Consider the following 11705-nt stretch of genomic DNA (forward strand, 5'->3'; position numbering starts at 1 on the left):
CACCCCCCCCCCACCCCACCCCCCCCCCCCGCGGCCCGACAGCGCGACGACGCCCGGGGCGCACTGAGGACAGTCCGCCCCGACCCCGACACCCGCGAGGAGGGGGGGAGGTGGGAGAGCGGTCGCGCCGTGGGAGGGGCGGCCCGGCCTCCGCCACCCCCCCCCCCGAGGGGGGGGCGGGAGGAGAGCGCAGCGACGGGTATCCGGTTCCCTCGGCCCCGGGATTCGGCTAGCGCTGCTGCCGGGGGGGCTGTAACACTAGGGGCGGGGTGGTTCGGCGCCCACGGCAAAAATTTTTTTTTATGATTTATTTAACCATGCAGGTGCTGGGAATTGAACCCAATTTCTCAGGAAGAGCCGCCAAACTAGCTCTCCAGGCTCTTAATTTAAAAGTTTATTTATGCCGGGCGGTGGTGGCGCACGCGTTTAATCCCAGCACTCGGGAGGCAGAGGCAGGCGGATCTCTGTGAGTTCGAGGCCAGCCTGGTCTACAAGAGCTAGTTCCAGGACAGGCTCCAAAACCACAGAGAAACCCTGTCTCGAAAAACCAAAAAAATAAAAATAAAAATAAATAAATAAAAGTTTATTTATGTGTCTCTGGGTGTGCCTGTGCCTGTGTTTGTGTTTGGTGTGTGTGGGGGGGGGTGGTATATTTTGACCTCACCAGATGAAGGCATTCAAGAGCACTGGCTCCATATCTGGCAGAGGCAGGATCTCTGGGAGTTTTAGGCCAGCCTGGTCTACAAGAAAGGAGCTACTTCCAAGAACAGTCTCCAAAGCAGCAGAGAAACCCTGTCTCATAAAGCAAAACACTAAACCAAACAAGAAATAAATAAATTGAGAGAGAGAGAGAGAGAGAGAGAGAGAGAGAGAGAGAGAGAGAAATGTGGATCTACAGATAGGAAATAAGAATAAAAAGAGAACTTTACCAACAAGACAGCCTGGTCTATAAACTGAGTTCCAGGACAGCTAGGGCTGTTACACAGAGAAACCGTGCCTCAAAAAATAATAAAAGAAGAGAAAAAAAAAAGCAAGCAAGCAAGAAAATGCAGGGGTTTTTTTCCCCTTTTTTGTCTTTGTTAATTCCACGCCATTCATTTTAATTTTACTTTTTCTTTTAAGATTATATTTTCAGGGGCTGTAGAGATGGCTCAGAGGTTAAGAGCACTGACTGTTCTTCCAAAGGTCCTGAGTTCAATTCCTAGCAACAATATGGTGGCTCACAACCATCTGTAATGGGGTTTTCTGGCCTGCAGTCATGCGTGAAGGAATGCTGTATACATAATAATTAATTAATTAATTAATTAATTAATTTTTTTTAAAAAAAAGATTGTATTTGCAGCATAAGTGTTCAGAAAGAAGAAGTCCTGGGCCATGTAGTAAAATAGTTTGTCTGAAACACAAATAAAAAGACAGGTCCTGTCTCAAAAAAAATCAAATTAAAATGTGAAATAAAACAAAGAAGGGGCTTTTTGTTTTGTTTTGTTTTCTGTGAAACCTGAAAATGGCTGAATTCAACAATTATCCAACTTCAGCAAGAAGGTACTGTTTCCCAGCTTCAACCAGAAAACAGCAAATATGCACATCTAGGCCCTGTCAACAGAAGAGGGCACTAGATTTCCACCATGTGGTTTCTGGAAAGTCCAGAAATTCCATCTCTCCATTTCTGATTCTTCCAATCACTGTAGGCAGGCCTGCATTTAGTGAGAGAGTGGACACCACTCCTCGTTCCTTCCTGTTTCTCACGTGTTCATGTCTCACGTGTTCATGTCATAAACACGCGCACATGTGTTTATGGGGTGGCTTTTGAACTAACCAAGAAGACTGGTTCCATATCTGGCAGAGAGGCAGTTGGATCTCTGGGAGTTTGAGGACAGCCTGGTTGACAAGAACTAGTTCCAAGACAACAGAGAAACCATGCCTTGAAAATCAAAACCAAAACACAAACAAAAATAAATAAATAGGGGCTGGAGAGATGGCTCAGTGGTTAAGAGCACTGACTGCTCTTCCAGAGGACCCGGGTTCAATTCTCAGCACCCACATGGCTGCCCACAACTGTCTGAAGATCTAGTTCCAGGGGACCTGACACCGTCACACCAATGCATATAAAATAAAGTTAAATAAAATTCAAAAATAAATAAATAAATACATAAATAAATAAATACATACATACATAAAATAAAACATGAATTTAAATGAGAAAGAGAGAGGGAGAAGAAATGTCAATTTGTCAATTTTCAGACCAGAAATAAGAAAAAACAAAACCATAATGTCACCAAGATGACAGCCTGGTTTATATAGTGAGTTAAAGGTATTATACAGAGAAACCATGCACCAAAAATAAAAAAATAATAAAAGAAGAAAACAGGAAGGAAGGAAGGAAGGAAGGAAGGAAGGAAGGAAGGACAGGTGCTTTCCTTTTTTCTTTGTTTATCTCAGGTTATTTACTTTTATTTAATTTTTTTCTAAAATTGCAGCAGCAGTAGTATATTTTGGGCAGCTGACTACTATCATGGAAGTGTTCAGAAAGAAGTCCTGGGCCATGTAATGAGATAGATTGTCTGGAGCATAAATAAAATACCAATTCCTATCTCAAAAAAAGAAAAAAAAATCAAGTTAAAATGTGAAATAATAAAATAAATAAGGTTTTTTTTTTTTTGCAATGAGTGAATTCAAGTCAACAACTTTCAATTTCCCAACTCCAACAGGAAAGGCTGCAGATATCCATATCAAAGAGGTCCAGTGGGGCTGTAGCCACACCCTTTAATGTTTGTGTCCCAAGGACACAGAGTTAGGAAAGAAATGATCTTGATCTTTTTTTCAGGAGATCTGAAAACTCAAAACAGCAACCAAACACATACCAAGTAGGAAGAAATGACAGAGAGGCAGGAGGATGTCAGTGAGTTCAAGGCCAGTCTCACCTACCAAGGACATTCCAGGACTGTTCCCTAGATAAACCCTGTCTCACAAAACCAAACACACACACACACACACACACACACATACACACACACACACACAAACCAAGAAGAATAAGGAAAGTGTTCCTGAAACACCACAAACCAGCTAGATTGCACTTAATAGCAATCAAAAGTGTGTGAAATATAAAATGGAGAGAAATTCTTTGATGAAATCCAACCCTCTTTCTTGGTCAAAGCTGTACAGCCAATAGAACTAGAGGGAGGGTGAAGTAATAAGGGCGGCAGGGCTGCGTTCTCAGCACCCCTGGCCGCCTGCCCGGCTAGCTTATGCCCAAAATAATTACACAGACACTGTATTCTTTTAAGCACTGCTTGGCCCTTCTGCCCTAGCCCTTACTGGCTAATTCTGATATCCCGATCAACCCATCTCTAATAATCGGTGAGCACCGGTCTTACCGGGAAGATTCTAGCCTAGTCCATCCTGGGTCGAGCTTCATCCCGGGAGCGGGGCATGGCGTCTCTCTCAGGCGTCTGCTGCTAAGAGGAGAGCTTTCGAGTCTCTGACCTCACTTCCTCTTCCTCCCAGCGTTCTGTCCTGTTTTTCTCCTCCCACCTATCCTCTAACCAATAAAATGGGCCAGGGCAGTGCCTTTATTAGCCAATGACCTTCCTCCATCATTTCCCCTTTTTCGGTTTAAACAAAAAAAAAAGGCTTTAACTTTAACATAGCAAAATTACATATAACAAAACAGTTATCAAGTAAAAGTTACAATAATCTTTATCATAACTAAGGAAAACTATAACTATAACTAACTATTCTTAACTCCATCAAAGACTCCAGAAAGATACAATACTACCTAAGCAAACAAGAAAAAAGCAACCTTCAAAACTCTAGAAATGACAGAGACATCTTGCTGCCTGGACAGTCACCCAAAGTTCCTCTGTACCGTTGGGGCATCCATCTTCAGCCTTCAGGCCCATGCTATCCAGCAGACATTTCCATAAAGCAGGAAAATTCAAAGTCAGTTCAGTCACTATCTGTTGTGTCCTGCAGAATGCCTCGCAGACTCTTTCATGAATCAGGAACCCCGAAAGATCATCTCACCTTAGGCAAGTTCAGTAGTCCTCTCTCTGCGGGTTCTCTGTGTCCAGTTTATGCAATAGTCCAGGCAAGAGCAGTTTCTTGCCCAAATGGCTATCAAACTCCATAAGGTGCCTCTTCGATGCCCATCTTCCTCTTGAAGTACATTGGTGCTGCCAGGAGCAGAGTGTCTCATTGTCATGAAAAGTCCTCAGTTATTAAAACATTAAATGTCCTATTCTGTAATCTTTGAAAGACATGAAGAATGTCTATCTAAAATATATCTCTATATATCTAGAAAATCTAACTAACATGACTACAAGCTTTACTATTATCGATGATTATCCATTAACAACCGATATTTCTTAATTATACAGTACATATTTAAATGAACTACACAATCACAATACCTTAATCAAAATCTGAAACATTTATATATATAACAAAATTGACCTTAAATCTCTATCAATAAAGCAAAATCTATACTAATGTAAATTATTCATATCTATATCATATCCCCCTTAAAATGTAAAAGAACGTTTATAAACCATATTTGGGAATATGGGCGCAGTTTTTTCTCTCCAAACTGCTTCCTGCTGAATGGGGGCGTCATTAATTAGGTCTTTCATGGTATAACCTGTGTGCTAGTTTCATCTCAGTTGGCAGTTGAGCGAAGCAATTTTTTGAAGATGTTCACTGGAACCCTTCAGGAGGGCGTGGTCCATCATACCAAATCGGAATAGAAGAAATAAACAGCGTCTCATCCTCTGTGAAAACAAAATAAGAAACTCCTTTCCAAAGTATCATGTCCTTAGATCCAAATTTTAAAGTCAAGGCATTTTCACAATATGTATGTTGGATTAGTTCAGCAGCATTTATAAATAAATATCTTTTAGCATCTGTTGCTCCTTCCTCAGCATTTAAATAATTTAAAGAGAGCATAATAGCATACAGTATCAAAATTCTCTGTGTATTTTCCATCTTTGTGCTGCTTTGTTTTAACCTCTATTTTGTTTATTTTTACTTTTAACTCTTTGTTTTTTGAGACAGGTTCTCTGTATCTTTGACCTGAAGTAACTCTGTAGACCAGGCTGTCTTTGAACTCTCAGAGATCCGCCTGTCTCTGCCTCTCAGGCATTCGGGATTAAAGGTGTTTGCTACTACACCTTGAACTCACAGAGATCTGTTAGTCTCTGCCTTCTAGGCACTGGGATTAAAGGCGTGTGCTACCACACACAACAACTCTCTTCCTTTTTTTGTTTTTTACTTTAAGAACTTCAACTTTTAGTCTGCATATATTTTTAACACACTTTAAACCATTCAGAAATTGTCTTTGAATCTCTCTTTACTGTACTTTGAATCTCTCTTTTTCTGACCACATGAATCTTTAATTTACCAAGCAATCTCAGTAGGACTAAAGGCGTGGCTTTGCCAGCTAGATCCAGTCCATTCCTTAGCTTTCCAGCCTCATGGCGGATATACAGGCTGTAGCCATGTTTACTGCAACAACTGTATGGCATTTCAAGGTCCCTGCCAGCAAGTGAGCTACAACAGACAACACTCAAGTCCTCTCTCGGTAGCCGGCCCTCCTGCCTCAAATAGTCAGAGTTTGCCCTGGCAGGACAGCCCAGAAAGCTGGCATTTTCAAACGGCACAGCTTTTTTCCTGCTATGGCTGAAAACCGAAAAGCATGTGTTCAGCTTTTCGTCAACATCATTTAAGTGTTTCGTGTCAGGACCTCTTAATGAGCTGCAGGGTTTTGTAGCTAAAGCTGAGTCAGGAAGCTTCTCTTAGATGAGAGCGCTTGCTTGCCTCTAGCAAGCAGAGTAGAACCGAGAAATGGCAGCTACCAAGAAAACATGCTTTACTCTTTCCCAAGCTTTCTCAGGCTTTCAGTGGATTCAGTTGTCCACACGTCTGGGTGCCATCTGAAGTAATAAGGGCGGCAGGGCTGCGTTCTCAGCACCCCTGGCCGCCTGCCCGGCTAGCTTATGCCCAAAATAATTACACAGACACTGTATTCTTTTAAGCACTGCTTGGCCCTTCTGCCCTAGCCCTTACTGGCTAATTCTGATATCCCGATCAACCCATCTCTAATAATCGGTGAGCACCGGTCTTACCGGGAAGATTCTAGCCTAGTCCATCCTGGGTCGAGCTTCATCCCGGGAGCGGGGCATGGCGTCTCTCTCAGGCGTCTGCTGCTAAGAGGAGAGCTTTCGAGTCTCTGACCTCACTTCCTCTTCCTCCCAGCGTTCTGTCCTGTTTTTCTCCTCCCACCTATCCTCTAACCAATAAAATGGGCCAGGGCAGTGCCTTTATTAGCCAATGACCTTCCTCCATCAGGAGGGAACATGTGTCTATCTCTCAATAAAAAAAGAAAAAAGGCTAGAATCTCACTGTGAGCGTAAAAGATGAAAATCTTACAGCTGACACCATCCAGTCTCAAGTTAGAAAAACTTGAAACGATGCAACAGGAGACAGACAGTTTCCCAATGAACTCTTGCTATTCTCCTGGGGAAGTTTTGTTCCTGAGGGTTTTTGGAACAACTAAAATCCCTCTTATCTTTTTGTTTTGTTTTGTTTTCCATGCCCCCTCAGAGGACACCTGGATGTTTTTTAAGGATTTGGTTTTATTTTATTTAAGTATTTTGTTCCTTAGACATAACTCTGAAAACACTAATACGTAATAGCCAGTTTCTATTCAGTTCAGTTCAGATTTTTACCAAAACCTCCTGTCTGGCATGTCTCTGTCTTTGTTGAGTTCCTGTACTTACAGAAGCCAAGAGATAGCTGGCAGCCATCCATAGAAAATGCCCTCTCCCTTTGAACACGGCCCTCCTTTGGTCTGAGTTTCTCACACAGCTCTGATGATGCAGGAGGATGCCAAGGTGCCTCAGCCCGATGCCTGCATCTGTGCCTTGGCAGCAGCTATTCATGTCTTGCCACTCAGAGTCAAATTCCCTTAAGTTTAGCCTTCCCTAAGTGCTTGTTCGTTCACTTCAGAGGACTCAACCCTCATCTTCCGTGTCCTCCTGGCCTAATTTCTCATATTACTGATTTACTGAGTATGAATCAGTAATATGAGATGTTCCGGAGAGGGAGGAAGGGACATTCATGAAAAAAGTGAGTGTTCAACTAACTAACTAACTCCCCATGGGTGAAGGAAGTAGTGAAAAGATTTTAATGAAGCAGAGAGAAATTTCTGGTTTTGGAAGGAGGAAATCCTGAATGGCTCCCTCTGTGTCGCAGGAGAGACTCCTGGAAAGGAAACCTCAGGTTCCGGTCAGTCGGTCGGTCGGTCAGTTCGGGGAGAAATATTAGGAAGGAGGTAAAGGCCGTGCCTCACGACATCAGCAGTCCCTTCTCTGGAAATTCTACGGTATCCCGGAGAGCTCTCGGAATTTTGTGATGTCACTCGTGTCCTAGAAACGCCAAGTGCCCTCAAGATACACTCTCTCGGTGCCTATAAGACTCAGTTCTAGACATGTTGTCTAGAGAATGGAGATCATGGAGAGGCCAGAGGGAGGAAGAAGAAAGCTGACCTCAGATCTCAGAGGAAAACACGGAGAAATAATTAGTGGTCCTGGGGAAGACGAAGTGAGTTCACCACTAGCAGGGACTAGAGAGATTTCTGGATGTGATGGCTTTGAGACTTTCAGGGCTAGGGCTCAGGAACTGGGAGGTTTCTGGAATGAAATAGGTCTGTCTTGTTTCTCTGAGTTCCTAAAGGGCCACCCCACATCAAAGATTCACGATAGTTGATTTGACAAAGTCGGGAATTGACAAGGAGTGTGGAAGGAGTCAGTGAGATTTCAATACCAGCACTGCACATCACCCCCCCCCCACCCCCGGTCCTTTTCGTTGTGTAGCAATAATAATAGAGAAAGGGGAGTAGCGCTCTGCCAAAGCCCGTATTTTTTTTTTTAATAGTGCAGGTGTGTTATTTCTTTTTGTACATCAGGCCATGAATTCGTAGGGAATGGGCTCCAGCAGCTCAGGCTCCTTCCCGTTAGTCCTCGCGAAGTGTGCTTCTCTGGGTTCGCTTGAGCTGAACCCAGGTGCCCTTCTCTTTGTCTTCCTTTTCCTTCTGGTCGTTCTCCTTCACCCGCTTCAGAAAGCTGTCTCTGCTCTTCGAGTGCTTGATGTGTTCAATCCGCACATTAATTCTCTTGGCAAGAATCTTGCCCTTAACTCGCTTGTTTACAATGATGCCCACAGCATGCTGGGTGACATTGTAGAACCTTCCGGTTTTGCCGTGGTAACATTTATGGGGCATTCCTTTTTGAACAGTGCCCATTCCCTTGATGTCTATAATATCGCCCTTCTTGTAGATTCGTGGCCAAAGGAACAACTCCATGTTCCCTAAAGGGCCTAGAGAACATATAGCGAGTGCCCCTCCTCTTTCCCTTTGTGTTTGTCATTTTGGCGAGTTACTGAAAGATGGCTACCGCGGCCGAAAGGCCCAAAGCCCATATTTTACCATGCCTTATATCACAGCCATTAGCAGGGTTGAGGCATCAAGTGCTGCAGTCAGTCTGACTCCTGTGATCCCCTAAGGTTTCTAGCTTCCCAGTTATGAATGACACCCTGGTCTCCAGTTCAGCTTGAGAGCTCTTTAAGAGCCAATGGATGAGAGAGTGGGAAGAGACTGCCTTTTTTTTTTCTTTTTCCATTTCTTTCTTTCTTTCTTTCTTTTGCTGTTTTGTTTTGTTTTTCAAGAAAGGGTTTCTTTGTGTATCTTGGGCTGTCCTAAAACTCACTCTGTAAATCAGGCCATCTTTGAATTCACAGAGATCTGTGTGTGTGCTGTGATTAAAGGCATGCACACACCACAGCCCCGCTGAGACTGCAATTTCTTGTTAGCTCTGGGTAAGTGACAATGGCTCTGTGTTGTGAATCTCTGTGAATCCAGACTATGTTATGTCCTTCAATGACATGAGTCTGAAGCATCAAGCACCCATCCCTATACTCCCTGAGGTCTCTGAAGTCACGGTGCATCCTTAAAGGCTTAGAAAGCTTTTCCCTGGTTCACCTTTGTGTGTGTGTGTGTGTGTGTGTGTGTGTGTGTGTGTGTGTGCGTGTGTTTTGCTCTATCTAGGAGAAGCACCATAGCAGTTGTAATTGGAAAACAAAAGTTTAACTCTAGGCTGGCTTTTGGGGATATTTCCCAGTCAGAAACAAAGGCTAATGGTTTTTTCGCAAGAGAGGGACGGTAGGTGAGGTGTGGGTTAAGTTTCTAGCTAATGGCTTGGCATGATTTGAATTCTTAGGAAAGTTTAAAAGTTACTTACATACCGTGGATTTTTTTTTTTTTTTTTTTTTTGCTCAGAAAGCGTTGAAATTTGTAATAAAAGAAATTTCATCCTGGAAAAATTGGGAATGAAGAAGAAATGTTTTGATTTAATGGTAAACTGAAATATCAGTGAAAATCATGGTTAAGATAACACTGGTTTTAAAAGTTGAAATATGCTTCTAAAGTGGTATTGCATATCAAATTCACGTATTTTTTTGTAGTATCTAAATTTCTACTTTTCTACTTTGACTATTAATTATTTTCAAGAATTACATTGGCAGATATTTGCTTCCTATGGGTGTTTTTAAAAACCTGTGATACTGACTCATGCTTATTGATCCCTGCACTTAGGAGGCAGAGGCATGCAGAGTTCCATGAGTTTGAAGCCAGTGTGTTCTTTCTACACGGTGAATTCCAAGCCAACCTGAGATTCATCATAAACAGACCCTATCTCAAGGGAGGGGGGGATACAATAGTATGTTTTTTTTTCTTTTTTTTTTTTTTTGAGTAAATGGTACGTTTAGTCTTTAAACATTCACTATCTAGATTTTTGGAACCAGAAACCTATATCATACCTATATTAGAATTTGTGCTCCTCAGTTATGATGATATTGATAACTCGGGACATGGACGGGCAGTCTTTCTGTACACAGCTTAGTCTTCCATAGCTGCTGAACCCTGCAATTGTAGCACAAATGTAGCCAGGATATTTGGGTAGATGAGCATAGCTGTCTTCCAATACCACTTCATTTACGGACACTGAGATTTGAATTGACTGTAATTTCAATGTGTCTTGAGATGGGACTTAACATTTTTCTATTCACTTGAAGTTATAAAGCCATTCTGCATGATCTTATACAAATAAGGGATTGTGTAGTTTGCTTTCTCTCGTACTGATTGGTTAGATGTTATTGCTGCCAGTTTTTGGAGTCATAAACTCTTTCATAATAAAGTTTTAGAGGGGGCTGGAGAGATGGCTCAGTGGTTAAGAGCATTGCCTGCTCTTCCAAAGGTCCTGAGTTCAATTCCCGGCAACCACATGGTGGCTCACAACCATCTGTAAAGAGGTCTGGTGCCCTCTTCTGGCCTGCAGACATGCACACAGACAGAATATTGTATACTAAATAAATAAGTAAATAAATATTAAAAAAAATAATAAAGTTTTAGAACAATAGCAGTATTATAGTGGCTTCCTCCACTTCCCTTTACATAAGCATTGCTTATCTGGCTTGCTGGAGCTTTTAGAAAGGAAAGATAAATACTTATGACATTTCTTCCATATTGCTTCTTTGGTATAATTTTAAGAATTTGCCTACTACAATTTACAAATTAGTCTTTAATTCACCAAGGAGGAAATACTTATCTGAAGACACTGTTTCCTTAAGTTTTAATCACCATATTTTAAAGTATCTGTTTGAAACACCTACTTTAAGTTGGGAGGTGGTGGTACATGTCCTTAATCAAGGCACTCAGAAGGAACAGGCAGGTGGATTTCAGTGAGTTCCTGGCCAGCCTGGTCTACAAAGCAAGTTCCAGGACAGCCAGGACTGTTACACAGAGAAATCCTGTCTCAACTCCCCTCTCCCCAACCCACCCCCCCATTCTATTTACCTATGATTAGGTATAATTACCTATAATTAGGTATAATTACCTATGACTAGTTATTAATTACCTAGATTATGATTCCAAAGTGGAAACAAAAACACATTACAGTTGAAGAATAGCACGCTGAAGTCACTTGATGTCCTTATGATTTACTGGGATTGGCAAAGTAGGACCCAATTTAATAAGCCTGCTTATTATGTATGACCCATGAGCTAAGAACAGTGTTCCCAGGTGGACACTTGGAAATGATTCGATGACAAAACAGTAACTTTGAGTACCAAGTAAATGAAATGTTACCCCCACGTAATTCCAGTCTCATGAGTAGATCTCAATGACAAGGATTAGATTAATTTATAACTAATAAAAATCAGTTGTGGGAATTGGTTTTCTCATATAAATCTTATACGATACCCTAAATTTTGTCATGAGAAGAAAGCAGAAATGGTTGAAGCCTTGGGTGGTGGCAGTAGCAGAGCAGGAAGCATGGGATGGGGGTGAAGGGAGGACTGGATGCACCCACGACTGAATTTACCAAAGGCGTTGGACTGTCCTTGGCACCCGAGTGAAGGCTGCTATATCCTGCATCTCAAGTTTCAAGAGGTTTCTCTAAGTACTCTGTGTTAACCTGTTACTTTCAGGTCATGCAGAGCGATGAGGGGCTAGATTTAATTAATTCTTGACTTTCAGATAGTTCTATATAACTCTCACGTGTGTGTGTCGGGGAGAGATAAAAGAGGGGGGGTCTTAGAATATAGCCCAGGCTGGTTATGAAGCCACGTGTTTGTGTATTAGATTGTTCCAGACC

The sequence above is a fragment of the Microtus oregoni genome, unplaced genomic scaffold (assembly GCF_018167655.1).
Source record: "Microtus oregoni isolate MIOR12 unplaced genomic scaffold, Mior012 000017F_ref0000208, whole genome shotgun sequence".
Taxonomy (NCBI): domain Eukaryota; kingdom Metazoa; phylum Chordata; class Mammalia; order Rodentia; family Cricetidae; genus Microtus; species Microtus oregoni.